The following is a 25,483-nucleotide window of genomic DNA, read 5'->3' on the forward strand; positions in this document are numbered from 1 at the left end:
CAGAGGCATTGCTCTCCACCTGGAAGTGGGAGTCCTCATCCACGGCCTGCATTGTTGTGTCCGTGATGTCCAGCCTGATGCGGATGAAGGCTGTAGATTGGGCCAGTGGGTGGACCTTGTCCAAGAAGTGAGGGACCCACTGCGAGTAATAGAAGAATAGGCCAAGGCACCTGCGGAGGGCCTTTAGTGTGGGGGGGGGGGGGGGGGAAGAGGTAGCTTCATTAATGGCCGCATCCTTACTGGATCTGGGCTGATGACCCCATGGACCACGATTTACCCCAGGATGGCGAGGCGGGTGGTGCTAAATGTACACTTCTCCTTGTTATAACTGAGGTTCAGTTCCCCGGCTGCCTGGAGGAATTTTTCCAGCTTGGCATCGTGGTCCTGCTGGTCACAGCCACAGATAGTGATATTATCCAGATACGGGAACATCGCCTTTAGCTTGTGCCGTTCTACCATGCAATCCATCTCCCACTGGAAGACAGAGACCCCATTCATGACCCCAAAGGGAACTCAGCGGAACTGGTACAGGTGCCCATCCACCTCAAAGGTGGTGTAGGGCTTGTCCTTCAGGTGCATGGGAATTTGGTGATATGCCAACTTCAGGTCAATTGTGGAGAAAACCCGGTAGCGGGCTATCTCGTTGACCATGTTGGCTATCATCGGCAGGGAGTAGGCGTCCAGTTGGGTGTACCGATTTATGGTCTGGCTGTAATTCACGACCATCCTCGGCTTACTTCTCCCTTTGACCACCAGGACTTGGGCTCTCCAAGGGCTGTTACTGGGCTCCATGACACCTTCCGCCAGGTGTCGCCACACCTCTGTCTTGATGAACTCTCTGCCTGCGGTGCAATAGTTGCCACCTTCTGGCATCGGTCGGCTTGCAGCCTAGTGTAAGATGTGGGAAGAGCGCCGGTGGGGTGATGTGTAGTTTGGAGAGGCCGCAGGTTGGCCGGGGCTGGTAGGTTGGTGCACTGTGTAATGTGAGTGGAGGTTGGGGTACTCTGCAGGTGGCACTGGAAATCCAGGCCCAGGAGGACTGGGGCACAGAGTATGGGCATGACCAGGAGCCTGAACCCCCTGTATATCTCCCCTCCCACAGTTATATCGGCTGAGCAGCGCCTGAGGGTACCAACAGTCTTATCCTTGGCGACGAGGGCGATCGAGAAGGTGGTAGGGTGGACTTCTAATCTCACGGAATGGGCCACGCTCGGGTGAAATAAGCTCTCTGTGCTACCACTGTCGAACCAACACTTTGTTACCTGCCTGTTGACTTGCACGTCCATCATGGAGCGCTCAAGATCGTGAGAGATGTCCCTGGTCAGAGTGGTGGCAGCCAGAACCATCTCGGAGTCGGAGTCATTGCTCTCTGGCTGTGTGCGGCGATTTACGGTGTCCGGAGGCATGGGGAGCATCGGTAGGGTGGACTGGTCATCGCCCATGTGACCACATTGTCGTCAGTCGTGGGGTGCAGTGTGCGGCAACTGATGACATCCGGAGGTGTGGGATGCATCGGTAGGGTGGCCTGGTCATCGTCCATGTTGACCACGTCGTCCCCGTCGTTGTTGGAGGCCCTCCGTGTCGGCCACTGCCTGGCCCAAGATGGCGGTGGTACGTGGGGACCCGCTGCATGGCTGGCCTCCTTCCCCAGCCATGTTCGTAGTATGGGGCGAAGTGACATCATCTCAATCAGCGGAAGTGACGTCATTACGTCAGCCAGAAGTGACGTCACTTTGGTTCTCGGCGAGCGGTGCTGGCGAGGGCGTGGGCTGGTCCAGGTGCTCGGGGCACACACTGTAATCATCACTGGCAGGGCCAGATGCTGCACCTTCGGGGTCGGGTAAGGCGGAAGTCATAGCGGGGACAATGGCGCTACCCGACACGCGGACATGGTGGGGTTCGTGGGGGAGGTCATAGAGGACCGCTGAGCTGCCAGCTGGTTTGGAGAGGCACACTTTAGCAAAGTGGCCTTTCTTGCCACATCGGGAACAGTACTGATTCCTAGCCGGGCAGTTTAGGCACGATCGTCGTTCTGACCCACATCAGGATCCATAGTACTTACAGGGGCACCGGGCGCCTGCCACAGCGATGTTCTCCTCTCCAGCTCGGTCTGGGGCTGCAGCTGTAGTGAGAGGGGGCTATGAGGGAGCCTGGGGGTATCTGAAATAGAAGGCTTCATTGTGGAGGGCTGCAGCTTCAAGGGTTCGGACCACTTCCACTGTCTTGTTCAGGGCGTAGATACTATCTTCCAGCAGCTTCTGCCAGATGGTCCTCGAGCGTAGCCTTTGGACGAAGGTGTCCCGGATCAGCCTCTCAACTTCCTCTGCGCCTACCCCAGGTTCAGCTAGACACGGTCGGGCCAACTCTCACAGGTGTCCCAGGTAAGACTCAGCCGTCTCCCGTTGCTGGAGGTACCTTCCACAGACCGCATTCATGGGGGGGCTTGTACAAGTTCTCGAGAGTGTCCATTGCGCCCTTGTATGTGGAGCAGCCTTTGGTTGTCTGAAAGGCGTGGGGACCCAGCTTTGACCGGAGTAGGACCAGCCTCTTCTGTTCAGAGTCCAGGATGCCGCCTGTGTGCGCCTCAATGATTGCTTCGACCGCTTGCCGCTAGATCTCAAAGTATGTCTGGGCTTCCGGGTGGCCTGGGTCGACTTCAAGGCTCCCTGCGCTCAGGAGTTTTTCCAAGGTAGCTGTGGGAAAAATTTGTGGATTAAATTGTGGTGCGCTGTTAGCCAGAATCAGACACACACAAGGTAAAGACTGTACATCAGGCTTTAATCCACAAAGACTTTCACAGAGCCAGGCTGGCTGTAGCTGCAGTAACTCAGAGCGAGACTTCAGGAGGCCGGCGCAGGCTTATATCTCGGAGGGTGATTGACACCTGACCGGGTGGGGCTTGATCCATTCAAGTCGACTGATTGACAGCCAGCCAGGTGTTGTCCTGTCCCCTTATAGTCCTGCATGTACAGAGGATTCCCCCTGCAGCAGGCCTGCGGAACACTCCTGCAGGTATAGAGGTTGCTCCCTGCAGTAGGCTGGTGGTGTACCACCACAATGACATGCAAAACCTTGTCAAACCTACAGATGTATTGTGGACTAGTGGAATCGAGGCCTAGTATGGGGGAACAAATACCTCTGAGTGGAAAGCCCTGTAAAAGGTAGTGAACACTGCCCAGTATATCATAGGCAAAACTCTCTCCATTATTGAGAAAATCTTCATGGAACGCTACTGTCAGAGAGCAGCAACAATCATCATCAAGGATCCACACCACCCATGACACCCTCAATTCTCACTGCTGCCATCAGGAAATAGGTATAGGTGCCACAAGACTTGCACCACCAATTTCAGGAACAGTTGCTTGTGCACTTTATTGATTTTCTTTTGATTTTCTTTTTGTTCTCTCAGTAATGCACAATCAGTTTGTTTACATTTGTTATCTATTTACAGTTCTTGTATTTGTTTACATATTTACACTGTGTACAGTTTATTTTTTTTGTACTACAAATTAGTGATAAATCTGCCAAGCCAGCAGGAAAAAGGAATCTCAGGATTGTATGTGATGCCATCCATGTATACTGACAATAAATCTGAAATCTCAATTGCTCCCCCTCTATCATCATGGTAGCTGTGGGAAACAACAAACTCAAACAGAGACTCATTTAAGGTCTCTTACTTTGCACATTATTTATTATTGAATATTTATTTTCTGTATTGCACAGTTTGTTGGCATTTTCTTCTTGTTTACATTTCCCTCTTTTGTATAAATCCAAATCTGAATTCAAATTAGAATCTGGTGCTGTCTGTAAGGAGTTTTTACGTTCTCCCTGTGTCTGTGTGGATTTACCCCAAGTGCTCTGTTTTCCTTCCACCCTTCAAAATGTACAAGGGGTGTAGGTTAATTTGGTGTATTTGGGTGGTATGGGCTCGAAGGACAAAAGGGCCTGTTATCATGTTGGATGTCTAAATTTACATTTAAATTTAAGTATCTTTTCTTGAGTACAGTTTTTTTTGTTGCACTATCATTAAGTACCGATTCTGCTTGATCCACAGGAAAAAAATAATCTCAGGGTTGTATGTGATGTCATGTATTTGTTTTAACAATATATCTGAACATTGAACTTTGAACTCAACAACCCACTCTGCATTTGGATCCATGACTTTCTATCCTACAGGCCCCAATCAGTCAGGATTAGTGACAAAACGTCCTATGTGGTCATCCTCAGTTTTGGGGCACCACTGTGTTCTGTACTGATCTTTCTACTCCCAGTACACCCACGACTCTATGACCAATCACAGCTCCAAATTCATCCACAAATACAATCAATCTAAGTATGGAAGAGTGATGAAGGGATGAGTGGCTTAGTGGCAGAACAACAATTTCTCTTTCAATGTCAGCAGGATGAAAGATGCCATAAACTTCTGAAGGATGGACAGAGCTCACTCCCTTTACAATATCAAGGAGCTGTAGTAGATAGCTCTAAGTTCTGAGCGACTTCCAAAAGACTTGTCCTGGTCCACTCTCATCAACACAACAGGTAAACAAACACACCAACATTTTTATTTTGTCAGAAGCCCAAGAAAAATTGGCACTTCACCAGCATCCCTCAGCAACTTCTGCAGGTGTACCATTGAAAGTATCCTGTCAGGGTGCATCACTCCATGATACAGAAACTGCTCTGCTCAAGACATGGCTCAGTCCATAGCTCTCTCTCATGCATGTGTGCGCGCACGCACACACATACACACACACACACACACACACACACACACACACACACACACACACAAACACACACACACACACACACACACACACACACACACACACACACACACACACACACACACACACACACACACACACACACACACACACACACACACACACACACACACCACCTTGGAAAAGCAGTAAGCATATTAAAAGAATCATTTCACCCCGGCCACACTTTCTTCCTCTTTCTCCTGCCAGTAAGAAGAATCACAGGTATGAACTCACGCACGGCCAGATTCAAGGACAGTTTCTTTCCTGGTGTTATGCAATTGCTGAATGAAGACCAAAATAGTAAACTTATTTTGCTTTGAAAGCCTTTACTCTGTACCAATCTTTCCCTGCAAATCTTCACTTTGAACTTTCATTCTGTATCTTACTTGTGCTATGTATGAGATGTTTTCTGTCTGCTCGCAAGACAACCTTGATCAGTGGGCCAGAAACTGCACACTGTCCCAGACGTCACAAGTCCAACAGCACATCAGGGCAACCCCCCCCCCCCTCCCCACCAGTCGTTTCAGAAATCTGATAGCAGAGGGGAGGAAGCTGTTTTTGTCCTGTTGGGTGCCTTGTCTTCAGACTCCTCTACCTCCTTCCCGATGGTGGCAGTGAGCAAAGGGCACATTCAATACATGTGACAATAAACCTGAGCTTGAACTTGAGCTTGTCTTCCATATACCATAACATTGGACAGATTCTATTTTTGGCAATTATGCACGGGATTGGTGCCTGAATCGTCATACTGTGTGGGTGGTGGCACCAAGCAAGCAGACAACAGGAAGGTATCAGAATACCTTGATCCTGACTGATCTATCTTTCCACTACCACCCACTGAGTGCTACTTCCCATGTCAGGTTATGTTTCATTATAGTTCTGAGAGTGTGGAAAAATTGAGTTGAATGCTGCCTGACTCAGAAGGCAGGAAGGAAAGCTAGCTGTAGGCAAATGCTGGGGACAAGTGTAGTGTGTAAAAGTTGTGGAGAAACTCAGCAGGACATGTAGCTTTCATAAGATGTCGATGTTTCAATCCTGAGCTCTTTGACAAGAATTTGCCTCAATTGTCTGTCTGACTTTTGACATTTCTAACAAAGACCTTAGGCCCAAAATGTCAACTGCCTTTTGCTTCATCTAGTTGCTGTGTGACCTGCTGAATTCATCCAGCACTCTGTGTAATGCGCCATCTTTAGTCAGGTTGTTCTGAATTGTACTCAATGGGCTGAATGGCCTACTGTTCCTGTATCTTATGGTCTTATAGATTTTGGTTGTTGAAGGAAAAGAAAATTGGTTGTGGAATTCCTTGCAGGTAGTCTTTGAACCAAAGTTCGTTTAATTTCTGATAAGGTAACCACTGCATTGAAAGCAAGATGCTGAACGTGATCCTCCTCTGTATTCAGACGTTGAGTGTTCAGATGGGCTGAGACCATTCCCAAACGTCAACAGCCATTGACGACATTGCCGCTTCAAACTGTTATTGTTTCACAAGTGCAGACTGCCTGCTCCAGCAATTTCTAAACAGCGGTGACCAGAAACTGAACCACATCGATAACAAGAGAGCTAGAATTATATCATTTGTACTTTTCACACGTAAAATAACTCAACTCAAACACTCTGTTCTTTTCTCAGAGTACATGAGAATGTATTTTCAAATGAAATGGCCCAGTTAATTTTGGCAGGGTAAACAGCAATAAAATATGCAATTAGCTCAAAGGCAACAGATTTTTTTGCCGTCCAGTCAGCTTTGCAAAAACAAATGACAGCATTCCCTTCTGGATTTGTGGTTTCATGCATTTCATTCACAGATAGCAATACCTCCTACTCGCCCTCTCACTAACAACACTCTGGTCTAATTAATCTCACCAGCAACTGGTGAGATATTGTGGTTGGCTTTCAACTGAGAGCCAGACTGAAACTTCAGCTGCCCAAATAACAACCAAGGCCCCCCTCCTCCATGGAGTGATTTTATCTGTGTCCATTTTTCCCCGCAATAGAAATAAGCAAAGAGGTTTATCGCATAGAATGCTCTCCTCCCTTTCAATCCTTCTGCTAATTGCTTCAAATCTATGCTCTCTTGTATTTGACTCCATGGGAAAGAACTATATCCTTTAGCTGAGGCCTTGATGGTATCCACATGGATTGTTTAAAATGCACTATCTCCTTGTTACCTCTCCAAATCTCTCACATAAATTCAAAGATATTATCTTTGATTAACTTATGTATTTCCATTCTTCATTCTTATTAAAAATCTGTGGAGATGTATCCAATACTTCTTGTTTTGCATTCCAGGTACAGCTCTCTCCAGTCTCTCCACTGTAAATGGTGGAGACCTGGTGAGTGGTGTAGAAGAGAGAGACCGAAGAGTTCAGGTGTTCAGTACCCTATAAATGGTGATTCAGGTGGACAAGATGGTGAAGTACGCTTTCCTTCATTGGGCAGGGGATTGAGTACTAAAATTGGGACACCACTGGTGATACCACACTTGGTGTACTGACTACAGATCTGATCACTCAGTTATAGGAACTATGTCACTAAGTTGGGAAGTGTGCAGAAGAGATTCACCAGGATGTTACTGGGATTTGAGAATATGAGCTATAGGGAGAGGTTAGACGGGCAAAGTCATCGTTCCTTGGATCATAGAAGCTAAAGAGGTTTATAAAATCATTGAGGGGGTAAGGATAAAGTGAATGGTTACAGTCTTTTTCTAAGGGTAGATAATTCCTGACCTAGAGGACATATGTTTAAAGTGGAAGGAAAGAAATTTAAGAGGGACTTAAGGGGCAATTTTTTCACTCAGGTGGTTATCCCTATGTGGACTGAACTTTCAGAGGAAATTAGAGAAGCAGGTCTGATTTCAACATGTAAAAGGCACCTGGATAGATGTACAGATAGGAACTGTTTAGAAGGAAATGGATCAAATTTGTGCATATGGGACCAGCCCAGAAGGTCAGCTTGGTCAGCAGGGATAAGTTGGGCCAAATAAGCTGCTCTACACTCCATGGCTCTATGACTCCATGATTCTATGAAGCTTCATACAATACCTCAGAATTGATCCCAATAATTAAATCTTCCACAATCTCCTTGTTCATTCCTTCCTCCAGTTTTAAACAAGAGTGTAATATTGGGAATCCTCCAATCCTCTATCATCAACTCTGTAGCTAGGAAGCATCAATAAATGATGGCCAGAGCCTCTGCAAGTTTCTCCCTTGTTTCTTTCAATAGCCTGGGAGAAATTGTAACTGGATATATTTCATAGATCTTGATTTCCTTCATCATTCCTTGTTCACTTAGCCTGTCTCATCCAATATGCCAAGTCAAATCAAGTCAAGTTTATTGCTATCTGATTATACAAGTACAACCTGACAAGACTGCATTCTCTGGTCCTCAGTGCAAAACATGCAGACACACAACAAGACAATACACACATACAGACAAACACTTCATATGCAGGATAAATATTTCATCAATACAAATAAATAAATAGACATGTTTTGTACATATGAGAGTCTTGGATGGTTGGTGTAGGCAGTTCCTTTCGTTGTTCTCACTGCCTGTAGGAAGAAGCTGCTCCTCAGCCTGGTGGTGCTGGCTGTGATACTCATGAATCTCTTCCCTGACAGGAGCAGCTAAAAGATGGTGTGTGCAGGGTAGAGAGGGTGTTCAATGATTTTGCATGGCCTCTTCAGGTAACGATCCCAGTAGATCACATCAACGCGGGGTGGGGGGGGGTGGGGTTGGTGAGGGAGACTCCTGTGATTCTCTCTGCCACTCATCTGGTCCTGTGGATTGACTGCTGATCCATTTCTCTGCAGAAACCTTACCACACTGTGATGCAGCCAGCCAGGATGCTCTCAATAGTGCTCCGAAAAAGTATTTAAAAAATATTTTATTTAAAGTTTTTAAAGATACACGCATTCAAATATATTTTAGAATACAAAAATAATATGTTAATGATCAGATACATGATGATTATACCCCAACACCCCTTCCCCTAGCCCCCTACAATTCCGAGCAAAGATGAAGAAAGTAAAGGAAGTACAAAATATTAGAATAGAAAGAAAAAAGGAAAAGAGAAAAAAAAGAGAAAAGTAAGAATAAAAAGAGAAAGAAAAAAGAAATGGACTGTTGAAAATATTAGAATCCATCTCATCTAAAATTCATATTAATTTCATCATTAATAGGGTTCCACGCAGGTCTTAGAAGTTAAGAAGAAAAATTAGAAATTGAAAAAAATTAAAAGTTAAAAATTCAATCCTCTTTTTTTGTAAATATGGGTGCCAAATTTGTAAAAAATATATCATATTTTTCCTTAAATAGTACATAATTTTCTCAAAGGGAATACAACTATACATTTCTGCATTCTATCGTTCCAAACTTAAGTATAGATCAGATTGCCAAGCAACTGCAATACACTTTCTGGTCACTGCTAATGCAATTTTAAAAATTCTATCTGGTATTTAATTAATTTCAATTTAGGTCTTATCCCCACAATATTACCTAATAAAAACAATTCTGGATTTAATGGAAATGGGACTCTTGCAATTTGTTCTAAAAAAAATTCCTAATTCCAGCCAAAAAGACAGGTTGAATGTAAAAAAGTTCTCACCTCTTTGCCGCATCTAAAACATTGATCTGATAAATCTGGTTTCAATTTATTTAATTTCTGTGGTGTGAGGTATAGCTGGTGAAGAAAATTGTATTGTACCAGTCTATATCTTATATTTATCGGATTAGTCATGCAGTCTCAACATAAATCAGCCCAATTCTTCTCATCTATTGTTACATTTAAAACTGTTTCCCATCTATGTCTAGATTTATGAATTCCCAGTTTAGGGGTCCCCAGTTGAAGTAAATGATAAATTGCTGAAATAAATTTCTTTGTAATTCCCTTTCTTATTAAAGGTTCTGATCGAAGGTTGACATAAAGGTGACCAATAGCCTTGCCCACTTCAGTCTTCTCAGGAAATGCAGTCCCTGTTAGGCTTTCCTGATAAGTGAGGAGATGTTGAGTGTCCATGAGAGGTAACTAGTTATGTGAACTCCAAGAAACTTGGTGCTCTCCACTCTCTCAACTACAGAGTTATTGATATGTAGTGGAAAGTGTCGTCTTCCTGTAGTCCACGATCATCTCCTCCATCTTATCTATATTAAGACACAGGTTGTTACTCTTGCATAATATCACAAGATTTTCCACCTCTTTTTTGGCTGGGTTGATTGACAAGTCAAACTCGCTCAGTTGGGTGTAGAAGTTGCAGAGGTGCGTTATGTGTCCTTGTCGGTTCCTGCTTGCCACAAGGATGTCATCCAGGTACACGAAGGTGCCATCCAGGTCTCGGCCCACTGCATCCATTAGTTGCTGGAAGGTTTGTCCGGCATTCTTCAGCCTGAATGGCATTCAAAGAAATTTGAATAGGCCAAACGGTGTGATGATGTTGGTCTTGAGGATATCATTGGGGTATACCAGGATCTGATGATATCACCACACAAGGTCCACTTTGGAAAAGATCTTTGTCCCATGCAGGTTAGATGCAAAGTCCTGGATGTGCAAGACGGGTTACAAATCTGGTGTGGTGCCTTCGTTGAGCCAGCAGTAGTCACCACATGGTCTCCAGCCCCCAGTTGCTTTGGGCATCATATGCAAGGGAGAAACCCATGGGCTGTCCGACTGCCGAACGATGCCAAGCTCCTCTAGTTTCTAGAATTCATCCTTCACCAGCTGGAGCTTCTCCGGAGGAAGGTGTCTTGCTCTTGCGTGGAGCAGAGACCCTGGGTCAGGATATGGAGCTGTTGGGGTATCACTGTGGTGAATGGGGGGAGGGTGAGCATTGCAAGGAACACGGTCAGGACCCTGGCATATTCATTGTTTGATCGCTGTATGAAGTCCAGGTGGAGTGCTGGGAGTCTGGCGTCTTTGAGGGGGATGGTTTGGAAAGTCTTGGCGTGGACCAACCTCCAACCCTTAAGGTCCATGAGCAGGCTATGGGCATGCAGGAAATTTGCCCCAAGGAGTGGCTGTTCCACTACAGCCGGCAAGAACACCCACAGAAAGAGAGTGCCTCCAAACTGCAGCTGGACCTTGCAGGTACCATAAGTCTGGATCATGCTGTTGTTGGCAACCTTCAACGTGGGGCCCAACTGTCTGTTCCTGGAATCCTGTCCCAGCCAGGCATGATGCTGACCTCTGCTCCTGTGTCCATGAGGAAACGTCATCCAGACTGGTGGTCCCAGATGTACAGGAGACTGTATTGGTGGCCAGCATTTCCCTGGAACATGCATGGCAGTCTGCACCGGCAGGCTCCGGAGCCCCATCTCTGATGTAAGAAGCACCACTGGTCATCTGGATCACCTCCTCTGGGGCATTGCTGTTCTCTCAGTGGGGTTTAGCAACGAGCCCCATGGATGCCAAGTGCTCTCTCTTCTGTTTCCACAGAACGTCCACTCATGCTGCGATCTTCCGGGGTTCAGCATCTGTCAGGAGCAATTTAGATGTCCTCGGGCAGTTGTTCGAGGGATGACAGCTTGAACATGATGCAGGGTTCGTGTTTGCCCAGGAGGGCCACCATCTCATTCATGAAAGCTGGTGGGGGCCTGTTCCCTTGCCCATCTATGTGGAGCAGACGTCCCCCTCTCCCATGCCTCAAGAGCCCGAATGTCTCAATAAGCAAGTCTTTGACGGCAGTGTATGCGCCTTCTGATGCGGGGGGGTGGGGGGGTGCCCAGGATTAAGTTGGCCACCTTGCTCGCCTTGTCCTGGTCCAGGATGCTCACCATGTGGTAGCACCAGGTGGACTTTGCTGTGATCTTCCGGATCTGGAACTGTGCCTCCACCTGGTCAAACCACATGCATGGTTGATTTGTCCAGAAGGTCGGCAGCTTGTGAGAGATTGCGTTGACTGCTGCCAGCTCGATTATCATTGGGTTTAGATGCCGTCTAAACTGTCGGGGTCACCAATTGTAGCTACGCGCTACTCAAAAGAAAACAATCACGTGGTGTAGTCAGGTTAAGTTCTGCATTTTATTAGGGGCTCAGGCCCGACTTTTATACTCACCACATTCCCCCTTTTTCTTACATCATGATCCGCAGGTACCTTCTTGCATAATAATACCTTCTTCCCCACGCACTGTCCCTGACCGTTGCTGCGCAGCAAGGCCAGCGCCATTTTGGGGTTGCTGACCCCACCGGTTCGCTTGTCGGTGCCAATGTTGCTGTGCAGGCTGCTGGCCTTTAGTTGCTCGCGCCAGCTTGATCCCCGCGCCTGCGTGCCGCCACACATTTTATTTTCTCATTTATCCGTTGCTCCTTAAGCACGTAGAAAAACAAATATTTTCTTTGATTTTTACCTGTCAGTAGTTCCCATACCTACTTTCCCCCTTTCTTAATTTTCATTTTAATCTCACCTTCATACTTTGTATATTCTAACAGGCACTTTAAAATTCAGGGTGTGTGACACAAGCTTCCCTTTCTGTGCCTTGTCACATGCTCAATGGAACTTGTAACTAACAGGCTCCAGATTTGTTAGCTCAGTCCCTTTGCTCTGTTGGAATATACTGCTCTGAAACTCAAATTTCCTTTTTCAATGACATTATTCTGAGATTGGTATATCTTCAAGTAGACACCACTGAGCCTTGCCTTAAAAATCCTTGAATCTATTAATACCTATTCCTATGCTTCTCATTTCTTCTCCATTTCTCAGTATCCAGTGATTTATTCATACATTGTCTCCAATGCATTATCTGTGTCAATGCATCATTCCTTTTTCTCACAATCAGCACACAACCAATTTGCAAGCTTCTTACTTATCGCTCCTGGTCGTTGATCCTGATGTGCTCTGAGATCACATTGCTGATGAGATTTAATAGCATGGTTGGATGCTTGGGGAACCTCCAGAGGTGATGGTGTGGGGGAATGGGATGAGAAACCAGTGAGAATCTAGCATCGAGTTCCTTCAACAATCCATCAGCTTCATTGATGCCAATAGCAGAAATTTACTTCTGGATTTTAAACTGATTTCATATTCTTAAATTGTCACAGTCAAATTTGATCTTGTATATTTAAGATTAATGTCCAAACACAACATCTTGGAGTTTCACACGTATTTAAATAATGACTGAGCTCATAAATCATGAGATCTGCAGTAGCATGAAAGGGGACTGATTCATTTGAATAGGTGCTGCCACTTTCGGAAATTTATTATGATTTTGCTTGTATATTGAGATATGTAGCATTAAAGTGCAAAGATCCTGATACAGCACCATGTCCTCCAAGAAGCCCACTCATGTCGTGAAGATAACACAATGCATGTCCCATTGTTTCAAAACTGCTCTTTGCATTTTTAGTTTCCGTACTGAGGAATGAGGCAGTTGTGAATCAGCCGTGCCTTCAAGGCTCTCAACCGCAACAGGTTTATAACTACAAATTATGATAGGATTCAAGGATTATTTTGAAACCTCCAATGTGTTTAACAACAAAACATTGGTTAACTTAGAAGCTGAAAAAGGTAATGGTGCTCCAAGTATTGAAATAAGAGAATATTTTTTAGCACAATTAATTTGCAAATTAATCCTATTTGAAGTGTCCATTCTGTCCTTGTAATGAATCCAAAATATGATTCATCTAATATTTGCTGCCCAATAGGAAAATCTAAAATTAGGTAGTGCCAAGCCTCCTTTGTTTTTAAGATTTTTAGAAAAACTTTACTAGCTATTTTGTTTCAGTTTTCCAAATGTATTTTCTCATTATGTTCTTCCATTTGTTAAAAGCACAAGTTAGCAATTCTTATTTGCGAGAAGAAAGAAAAAAAGAAGTGAACAGGTATGGATTCAAAAGGCCAATATGGCCTGTTTCCGCTCCGAAAATGGTTATATGGTTATATGGTGTAATGTGATTCTTCACCTGGTCTGTGAATGTACTATCTCAGTCACTTCCCCAGTGTGAAAGGATAAAGTCCCAAACGTATTTCTATGAGTTACCTTACTCCTCTATGTCCTCTACTCAATGTGCTTGAAGATTATTAGATCCATATATATAAAACCATATAACAATTACGGTATGGAAACAAGCCATCTCGGCCTCTCTATTCCATACCAATTTAAGCGATCTCCTCTAGTCCCATTTATCTGCTCCCTGCCCATAACCCTCCAATCACCTCACATCCATGCACTTATCCAATGTTTTCTTAAATGACAAAATCGAACTTGCTGCAACCACCTCTTCCAGAAGATCATTCCACTCAGCCACCATTCTCTGAGTGAAGAAACTCCTTCTCATGTTACTTCTGAACTTTTTCCCCTAACCCTTAACTTATGACCCCCTCGCTCCAATCTCACCTACCTCAAAGGGAAGAGCCTATTTACATCTACTCTATATACCCCCCTCATAATTTTAAATACCTCTTTCAAATCCCCCCTCAATCTTCTATGCGCCAATGAATAAAGACCCAGTCTAATCAATCTTTCTTTGTATTCTAGATTCTCCAATCCAGGCAACATTTTAGTAAATCTTCTCTGCACCCTCCCTACCTTATTGATATCCTTCCTATAATTTGGGGACCAGAACTGCACATTGTATTCCAAATTTGGCCTCACCAATTCCTTGAATAGTCTCAACATCACCTCCCAGCACCTATATTCTATGCTTTGATTTATAAAGGCCCGCATACCAAAAGCATTCTTTACCACTCTATCCATATAAGATTCCACTTTCAAAGAATGATGAACCATTATTCCAAGATCACTCTGTTCCTCTGCATTTCTCAATGCCCTCCCCTTCACTCCATATTTCCTGTTTTGATTATTTTTCCAAAAATGAAGCACTTCACACTTATCTACATTAAACTCCATCTGCCATCTATCAGCCTACTCCTCTAAGCAGTCTAAATCCTTCTGCAGTCCTCATAAACCATCCTCACTATCCACAACTCCCCCTATTTTTGTATTGTCTGCATATTTACTAACCCGATTTACCAACCCATCATCCAAATCATTAATGTAAATGACAAACAACAAGGGACCCAACACCAATCCCTGAGGCACACCGCTCATCACTGGCCTCTATCCTGACAGACAGTTATCCATCATGACTCTCTGGCATCTACCTTCTAGCCACTGTTGAACCCATCTGACTATCTTAACATTAATACCTAGTGCCTGAACCTCCCTTACCAACCTTCCATGTGGAACCTTATCGAAGGCCTTACTGAAATCCATATAGACAATATCTACTGCTCTACCCTCAACCTAGTCACCTCCTCAAAAAATTCAACAATGTTTGTCAAATATGACCTTCCCCGCACAAACCCATGTTGGGTGTCCATGATCAGTCCTTGCCCCTCTAGATACTTATACATATTATCTCTAAGAATACTTTCCATCAGTTTACCGAACACTGACGTCAAACTTACTGGCCTATAATTGCTGGGCCTACACCTGGAGCCCTTTTTTTAAATAAAGGAACCACATTTATGATACCGAATGAATGTTGATTAGCAGAAACTGGGCTGATCACTCACTGTCCTGAGGTGGTCAGTCTGGACAAAACTGTTCCTTCTGCTCCCAGGATGTCAGCTGAGGCAAAACAGAACCTCCAGCATCGCTTCAGGCCCAGCCTCAGGTCTCAGCAGCTGTCCAAGATAACATTCACCCAATCAGTAGTCACTCAGGAATGGTGTGAAATGAACTATAATCTAAAAAGAAGTTACACAATTGTGTAAAAATGAATAGACAACTGAACAGACACTTGGAGATACATGAACATAACCGAACACACCAAGACAGACATATCACACATGCAGAAACACACACACACACACACACACACACACACACACACACACACACACACACACACACACAAATATGCACATAAACATACATGCAAAACTCACACAAAGACACACCTATCATATGAGTAAACATATTTTAACTTAGTTTAAAGTTTTAGTAACCATTCTTCTGGCAGCTAATGCTTCTCTTTAATTTCATTGGCTTTGCTATCAGTTCTGACAAAGCATATTTAACTTGAACCATTAACTCTGATTCATTTTCCATAGCTTCTGCCTGACCTGTGAGTGCTTCCAGCATCTTCTGTTTTTATTTCAGATTTCCAGCACATCTGTTCTTTTCTTCTGATTTCCATTAATCTGCCACAAGCTTTACAAACCAGCTTCGCGGCCTGAGCGCTGTATTTGCTTGTGCTGTACAGAGAGACTCCTCAAGAAGTTCACTGGCTTAATGCAGTTGTCCAGAGGTCAACGCTCTTCTGAGTGGAAGACTTTCTTACTGCTTACATTTAGGGGTACATCTGCTGGGAAATACTTGGTTCTCAGCATTTGATAAGTGTCTTACTCCACTGAGATTTGGTAACAGTCTGTACTGTGCGATGAACTAGGGCCCTTCTGAATCTCCAGTATTCTGGCAATATTAAAATATCTCTTATCTATCACCACTTCATATCAGATATTAAAGCTGATGCCCATATACCTGTGGTGTGATGTTTAGTTTAGAATTGTAAAAGTTCAACAGGCCCTTCAGCCCAACTTGTCCATTCCAACCAAATAAGTTCCGTTTGTCTGCGTTCAGCCTCATATTCCTCTAAAATTTTCATATCCATATGCCTGACCAGTGTTTTCTTTTAGGTTACGATTGTCCCTGCTTCTACCACTTCCTTTGGCAGCTTGTTCCATATACCCACCCATCCTCCATGTGAACGAAGTACCCTCAGGTTCCTTTTAATTTTTTTCCCCTCTCTCTTCACCACAGGGCTATTAATGTGTAGTGGATGGTGGTCATCCCTCGTCCTCCTGAAATCACAACAATCTCCTTTGTCTTATCCAAATTGAGACTTAGGTTGTAATTCTCACACCATAACATGAGATTTTCCACCTCTTCTCTATAGTGCAACTTATTGTTGTTGCTGATGAGACCAACAACTGTCGTTTCATCTGCAAACTTGATGGCTCTGTTGAAGCTGGATTTGGTGCTGCAGTTGTGGGTCAGTACTGTGAACTGTCCCAAACTATCTAGTGTCTCCTTATAATTCAGCCGTGTCAGTCAGGGTAACATTGTTATGAATATCAGCAATGGTATTTCAATAATGATGTCTCAGTGCCTGATCTTATTCTGTTGTTTACTTCATCTTTGAATCTATAATTGTATTGCAAATGGAATCGACCAAGGTAGCCCTGGCCATTAGACCAAGCAGAATGATTATTTTTGTGCAATTCCATGATTGCATGTGAGAAAAAAAAGGTGAGGACCTAACTAGGGAAATAGGATTGTACTAAAAACCAGCATAAACTCAATGGATGAAGAGCCTCCAATTATGGCAGAAGCAAATATGGGAATCAAAAACCTTTCTTGGGAGTGTTTAATCATATCTCCTGCAAACTGAAGGGATTACAAATACTCTATCACTAAATATTTGCATTCAGTTCATTGAGTGACTGCTTATTTTCATAGAGCAAATATTCGTGTTTCCAAATGAAGCAGTAAACTTCATTATTTCGGGGCAGACATTAACTTTGAACCTGAGTTGGAGGACTTCTTTACAGAAGTTCATTGGAACCACAGTACTGTAGGTTTGAGATCACAGTTCCAGTTCCATAACTTCACCCCACTCCTTCCATCCCAATGTACAAGCTTAGATTGCATTTACCATAAATTATTGACGTCAAGGGTAGACTGGTTTTGTATAGCATGTGATAGGGTTAAATTAGAACGTAGACACGATTAGCTAAGAGACAGATAAATCTGCCAGCTTCATCAGACTCATCCAGGTAAGGGATTGCCTTTTCCAGGCAAATCGAGAGCAAGACAAGAAAAGAATACGTAAGTTTTGGTGGAATTCATTTTTCACTGTTTTAATTTGTTCAGCTTTTACAAACTAATCAATTTTTTTTCAGTTAAAAATTGTCAATTCTGGTTCTGAGATTGTGTAAGATTATAAAAGATTTCAGTGCTCTTTAAAGACCAGCCTCAATACTGTCACATGTGAAATCTCCCTAAATACCTTGTGCAGAATTTAGAAGTGTGCAATAATGTTCCTCATGCTCTTTGCAGAAGGTTTGAATCTAATCTAGATTTGTGGGATCCTTACATTAATGGGTTAATTTACAGGAATTTTTTTTGATGCAAAAGTTGAGATGATTATTTCTTGAGAGACAGTTTGTCATCTTTTCTCCATGCAAGTGACCAGTTTTGCTTTTTTCTTTGTTACCTTTTTATGTACTCAATAATGTGCTCAATCTTTCAAAGGAGTACAATTTATTAAGCATTCCTGTCTTACTTTAAATAATAAAATCTCCTGATCCTGCTGCTTCATTCTTTAGATGGAGGTCCATTTGCTAGGACATTACTCATCTTGGCATTCTTTTGGATATTATCAGAGATGGTGCATTTTATCTACTCATCCCGCCAACACTGTGTCAAATTGTTTGGTCAATCTGTGATATTTTACTAGCAATTTTTATCAAAAAGTGCAGATGCCAAAATTTGAAATGAAACCTGATGAAAGGACTCAGACCATGGGCATCATGGTTAGCATAATGCTATGTCAGGGCCAGTGAGCCGGGTTCGAATCTGGCACTGTCCATAAGTAGTTTGTACATCCTACCCATGACCTACATGGAGTTTTTTTTTCCCCGATGTTCTCTGGTTTCATCCCAAAAATATATGGGGTTGGTAGATTAATTGGATGTAATTTGCCAGCACGGGTTTCATGGTTCAAAAATACCTCCTACCATGTTGTAAATAAATTAAATTCCATTTAAACTAAAACATTGACACTCTCTCTCTCCATATATGCTGCTCAATCTGCTGAGATTTTCATTAGTTGTGGAATGTTCTTAGAATCATTCAGTGGCAAGAAATTTACAGTTTGTCCTCTCTAACTCAAAGGTGCTTGAACCAAATATTTCAATCCAAATGTCCTTTTATCTCAAAACATCTCAGTCAAACCAAAATTTGATTCAACCCAGTTTTTGTTTGTGTTATAAAATAAAATTTAACCTCTCAAGACAGCTCAAAAAGTATTACAGCCAACTAATTACTTCTGAAGTGTTGCCATGTGTAAATATAGCAACAGTGATAATGACCAAATAATCTGCTCTTAGGTAATGTGGAGTCAGGGATATTTAGAATAGCTCCCTTGCTCATTGATATACACCCTGGAGATCGTTAATGTCCACCTGACAAAGCAAGTGATGCTTGGGTTCAATATCCAATCTAAAATGCGGTATTACCTGTCGTGCACCAATCTCTCTATCCTGCAGAGAAGTGTCATCTTAAATATTTGTGGTCCATCTTCTGGAGTGAGATTTAAACTTGGAGAGACTGAATGAAACTTCACCTGTGTGAAAATCAATATTAAAGGTAGAAAACTGAACAATTTCAAAAGGAAAATCAAGTGATAACAAAATTAGCTGGAGTGGACCTAAAATAATTCACAAAATTGGGTGCTTTAAGTGCAGAACCATTCTTGCCTGATTTTGGGAGTCATCTACTCTATTCCTAGGTAGAAGTTATTCAATCATGCATTGCCAAGTTAATGCCTGCCAGTGTTTTCTGGAATTCATTTCTGAAATATGGAATACTGAGTTCACATTCTGGAAGTCACTAATACTTAAAACAGGCACATAATAATTTTGACAAAGAAGGGTGAAGATATTTTGTAAATAAGCTAAAAATTTACCAAAACCATAGCCACTTATGGATCATGTATTGTATTATTTATTATGATAATGAAGACCCAAACTAATACAGTATGTAGAGCGCGTTGAAAGAACCAAAGACTTGTTGATCCAAACCAAGGCTTTTATTAACTAAAAGACTGGAGCTTATCACAAGTAGGTCGACCAGTCCAGAATGACCTGGTCTGGCTAGGAGCAATCCTTTAAGACCTGCCAGTAGGTGTGGCTACGCTCTCAGCCAATCACAGTCATCCTACACTTCCATCTGTACAGATACACATTGGTGATAGAATCTGTACTATCACACAGTATATGACCCATATGAAAAGAAATAATTAGGTGAGACATGAACGAGAAGTTGGAAATGTCCAGATTAATCAACATCAGCCAGTAAAGTGAGGAGTCAGACAGGGTTTGTGTTCTATCACCAGATCTGTTCTCCCTGTACAGTGAAAACATCATGAGAACCAAACAAGACCTACAGTACCTAAAATAAGTATAGGACACAATATCACCAACCTCCGCTATGCAGATGATAGCAAGCAGTGAAGTAAATGTACAGAAATTAGTATCTACATCAACACCAAGAGTGAAAGACTTGCCCTAACTTTAAACAAAAAGAAAACTGAAGTAATGGTAATATCAAAGAAACCTGATATTCCAAATTGTAGGATTGTATTGGAAAATGAAATCCTGAAACAAGTTCACAACTTCATGATCTGATGGCAAATCTGAAATAGACATAAAAGCAAGAATAGCATTTATAGAAAAGAGAAACATCCTCTTTTTCAAACTTTTTATTGGTTTTTGAGAAAATAATGATATCAAATACATAGATACATATGATATAAAGCCCAGGTTGTTGCGGCCCATGGCCTGCATCTCGGGATGACACAGGAAATGGCTGTCAAACACGGTGACCGGCAAAACATCATGTGGGCCACAACTCCTGCTCGCTGTTCCAGCAGATCTTCCTGGAGAGGCTACCCAAGGACATCAGCTGCTCATTGCGGACTTCGATGATCCCAGGAAGGTAGCTGCCCGAGCAGACCTGCTATGGGTGGCGAAGAGGGATGCCTGCGCTTCGGCCAGGAAAACCACTGACCGACCGACCAACTGTCCAACCGACCAACTACCCAAACGCCATGCCCCACTGGTGAGCAGTACTGTTTCTATCACCAACGGTGGGGTTCCAAACCCCATCGATGCCACTCCCACTGTGCATTCCAGGGAAACGCCCAGGCCGGCCATTGTTAATGGCTGCAATGACTGGGCCAACTGCATAGCCTGCTACACATTCAAGTCTCCCTGTTGGGCCAACGATTCTTGGTTCCCCCGACCAGCCTGGAGGCCCGCTGCAGCAAAGTGGGCCAGAAGCTCCGAGTGGAAAATGGCTCCAACGTCTGAACATTCAGCACCCGTACCATTCCCCAACACTTCGGGGAGAGACAATTCACTTGGCAGTTTACGGTAGTGGCCGTGCAACAACTATTACTGGGTACAGATTTCCTGCGAGACAACTCACTCCTGGTGGATATCAAGGGGTGTCAGCTGGTGCACACCAAGACATTTCAGTCACTCTCACTCAAGGGCACTGAACTGACCTGCCCCCACCTGCACTCAGTGAGTACTTCCGACAACGAATTCGCTCAGGTACTTCACACCCCACTTCCATTCGGCAGAACCCAAACATGGGGTGAGGCACCAAATCATTACAGAGGGCCTTCCAGGGTGCAACGTCTCCTCCCTGAGAAACTCAACCTAGCCAGGGATGAGTTCAAAAAGATGGAGGAACTTGGCATTGTGCGGCACTCCGATCGTCCTTGGGCCTCCCCTCTTCACATGGTCCCCAAGGCAGCAGGTAGTTGTAGGCAATTGACATCTGCCTTAGAACTCTCAGCTGCTACATTCTTCCTATATTGATGTATGGTTGCGAGTCATGGACCATCACAAATGCAATGGGGAATAAAGAATCAGTGCAGCAGAAATGTGGTTTTTTAGAAGAGTGCTATGCATATCATATATAACAAATGAAGAAGTTCTACAAAGAACGAAAACAAAATGAACATTACTTAAAAGAATCAGAAAACAGCAATCAAAATTCTTTGGCAACATCATGCAAAGAGATACATTAGAACATTTAGTTATAAATGGAAAGCTGGAAGAAAAAAGAAGAGGCAGACAGAGAATGAAACTGATAGATGGATTAACATCATGGTTAGAAACAGGGGAGGCAGCAACTACAATTCAGAGGGTCAGAGACCATGTTGGATGGAGAGACATGATCACCTATGTCGAATGGCAAGGCACCTGAACCAAATAAACAGCATCTGGAAAGAGAGGGATATATTCATATATCATAAATGATTTTGAAAATGTGTTCTAATGAATTGATAGAAAGCCATGTAGATGCATAATAAGCTTTTCATGTCCTAATCTTAATAGAAATTCCCTCTATCAAGCTAAATTGAAATTTGGTTTTATAACTTTATTCTATTCTGCTCGCCACAATCAATCTGACTTTTATTCAATGGACAGATAAATATCACAATATAATCACAATACTGGAGATGACCTGAGGTTCCGAAATACCTTTGATTGTATTTTTCCTTGAATCAATTATTTACCATTCTGCTTGTTAGGTTCTTTCTTTTCTTTGGCTTGGCTTCGCGGATGAAGATTTATGGAGGGGTAATGTCCACGTCAGCTGCAGGCTCGTTTGTGGCTGACAAGTCCGATGTGGGACAGGCAGACACGATTGCAGTGGTTGCAAAGGAAAATTGGTTGGTTGGGGGTTGGGTGTTGGGTTTTTCCTCCTCTGTCTTTTGTCGGTGAGGTGGGCTCTGCGGTCTTCTTCAAAGGAGGTTGCTGCCCGCCGAACTGTGAGGCGCCAAGATGCACCGCAATCAGCCCACTGGCGGTGGTCAATGTGGCAGGCACCAAGAGTTTTCTTTAGGCAGTCCTTGTACCTCTTCTTTGGTGCACCTCTGTCACGGTGGTCAGTGGAGAGCTCGCCATACAACACTAGAGACTAGAGATTATACTGAGACATGTTAGACTGAGCCACGCTGTCAACTGTAGTGAAACAAATGTTGCTCCCTATTATTTATTGGGAGCTACGACTGCAGTTACCAGTAATGGCAGATGCAAAGTTGAAGTGAATAAGCAAAAGTTGATGTCCATTTTTTGCTGCTTTGTTGTTCATGTCACAGAAACAGCTTTCGTCATCTGCTTTGCTTGAAATTCATTAATTAGCTTAAAGTTGCTACAATGGTGCAGTGGATACAAAGTAAATCCTCTACAGATTTATTGGGCTAGCAATGACCTTTCATAGTGATCAGGAGCCCATTAACAACTGCAACTTAAGAAAAAAATCATATTTCATAATGTTCATGAAAAATTCTGTCAGATTGAGAAATGCTTCATAGATTAATTTCTGCCTCTTTATTCTCTCCTACATTCCTTCCTTTTGTCTCTTTTCCTGCATTACTCCTCCCACTGCTTCTCCATCCCTGTTACTTTTTCCCAACACATGAATCTCCCTGGTAGAGTCTTTGCAGTTGGATGTCTTGTTCACTGAGATCCAAGGCGCTCTTTTTCTCTCAGTGTACTTTCTGAGTGAATACTTCCAGTAACTCTCCTTTGATCGTAAAGATGCAGGTTTATGTCCAGCCAACAGCAGAGTCTGCAGCTCAATCTGGCTTCTTATTATACTAGCAATTAACTTGTTCATATCAGTTCCCTTTGTTATTTTAATAGATCAAGGTGATCAATGCCAAATAGGTTTACAATTCATTAAAATAGTAAAGTGTTTCATATTTTTAATTGTTCATATGATAATGAAGAATCACGTCTGCCTCAGGTTTTTTGCTCCCAGCATATCCCTTTATTACTGAACATTTCTTATTTGCCACTAAAACGCTTGAGGCTTCATTTTACAATTCTAATTAGTTTAATAGCACCTTCCTCTTATTGCACATGACTCTGAGAAACAGGATAAAAACATATTTTAGTTATGGTTTAATCCATGGTTTCAGATACAAAGGAAAGATATGGCAATGCTAAATGGTGTGTTTAGTACAAGTGTGTCAGAAACCAGTTGGATTGGCTGGAAACTCATTCACTGACCACTTGTTTAATGGACCCAGGGTCTCCTATGATTTATCTCCATCTTCCCTTTCCCTTTCACAAGATCTAGTCCAATTTATTTATTTATCTATTTATTCATCCATCTATTCACCTATCTATTTATCTATCCATCTATTTATTTATTTATTTATTTATTTATTTATCCATCTATCTATCTAGTTATTTATCTCTCTCTCTCTCTCTCTCTCTTTCTTTCTTTTCTACCTGGATTGATAAGATGGATATGCCTTAATGTAAGAGTTAAAAAAGATTTGAACACCAAGGAGTTGGGAGGAGAGAGGTGAAGGGGAGGTATAGTATCCAATTGCTTTTAACAGATACCAATGGATAAAGTATTGAATACTTTAAGATTCAATATTAACTGGCTTAATATCCCATTGAAACGGAAGAGGATTTTGGCATATATTAAGAAATGAAGAAATACAGCCTTTTTGCAAAAAACATTTAATTGAAAAAGAATATCAGAAGTCAAAGAGAGACTGAGATAGGTATGTTGTGGCTTCTTCATTTAATTCAAAAGCAAGAGGAGTAGTGATTTGAATACATAAGAATCTTCCAGTTAAAATACAAAATGTAGTTACTGATCCTGTAGAGAGATGTTATGTCATTTTTTTCAGAATATTGGACATTCATGCAGCGAATGTAGTTGATGAAAAATTTATACAAGAAACATGAAAATATATTAATGGGGGAGATTTTAATTTATGTTTAGATCCAGCTCTAGATAGATCTACAAGAGCAATATTAAGAACAGAAACAGCTAAAGCTACACTTTTTTCAATGAATGATTTAAATTTAATAGATGCATGGAGAAGAACTCATCTAAGAGAAAGAGATTACTCCTTTTATTCAAACAAGCATGATTCTTATTCTAGGATTGATCTTTTCTTAATATTTGTGCAACTTCAAGGTAGAATATAACAAGTGGAGTATAAGGCAAGAATTTTATTAGATCATTGTCCTCTGTTGTTGACAATACCAATGTTGGATAGAGAAGAATCAGTTTATAGATGGAGGTTTAATTGTATGTTATTAAATAGGTAAGATTTTTGTGAATTTATTAGAAGGCAAATAAGGAACTTTTTTGAGACCAACCCTAATTTGGTTACTAATAAATTTATTTTGTGGGACACAATGAAAGCATACTTAAGATGTCAAAAATAAAATTAAGAAAGATTAACTGAAAGAGGTAGAACAATTAGAAATGGAGATAATGAGTTTGGAAAATGATTTACAGCGACAAGTAAATGAGAATAAATGAAGATTTCAAGGACTTATTAATTCTTCCATTTATGGAAGTATTAGAACAAGCTGACGTGGACTTTTTACCCCCTCCATAAATCTTCGTCCGCGAAGCCAAGCCAAAGAAGAGAACAAGTGACCAAAACACATACTTAATTGGAATCTTTTAATATGGCAATGATAACAGTAATACTCAAAAAAAGATCCAGATCGTTTAAAACCAGCATTTTATCGACTAATTTCATTGATGAATGCAGACTATAAAATAGTAGCAAAATTATTACCAAATAGGTTGGGAAAATATTTGCCAAAATTGATAAATATGGACAAGATTGGTTTTGTAAAAAAGACAAAATTAGCAGATAATGTGACTAGATTATTGAGTATGATATATTTGGCACAAAAGAGTGAAGACTTAAGTGTAGCAGTAGCCTTAGATGCTGAAAAAGTATTTGATAGGTTAGAATGTGATTTTTTATTTAAAGTACTTGATAAATTTGGATTGGGACCAATATTTCCTAACTGGATTAAAGCTTTATATAAGGGACCAGAAGCAAAGGTTCTAACAAATGGACAAATATCCTCATCTTTTTAATTAACTAGGCCTAGTAGATAAGGATGTCCATTATCTCCAGCTTT

General features: G+C 42.2%; 1 protein-coding gene across 1 annotated transcript in view; it reads left to right on the plus strand.

Annotated features, from left to right (window-relative positions):
• Positions 1-13,537: 13,537 nt before the first annotated feature.
• LOC138763523 (regulator of G-protein signaling 21-like) overlaps positions 13,538-25,483 on the plus strand; it is a 36,853-nt gene continuing 24,907 nt past the window's right edge. The window contains exon 1 of the mRNA XM_069937820.1: positions 13,538-13,581. The gene's annotated coding sequence lies outside the window, so the exon portion shown is untranslated. The remainder of the gene's footprint in view (positions 13,582-25,483) is intronic.

Source organism: Narcine bancroftii, chromosome 5 (genome assembly GCF_036971445.1).
Source record: "Narcine bancroftii isolate sNarBan1 chromosome 5, sNarBan1.hap1, whole genome shotgun sequence".
NCBI classification, from domain to species: domain Eukaryota; kingdom Metazoa; phylum Chordata; class Chondrichthyes; order Torpediniformes; family Narcinidae; genus Narcine; species Narcine bancroftii.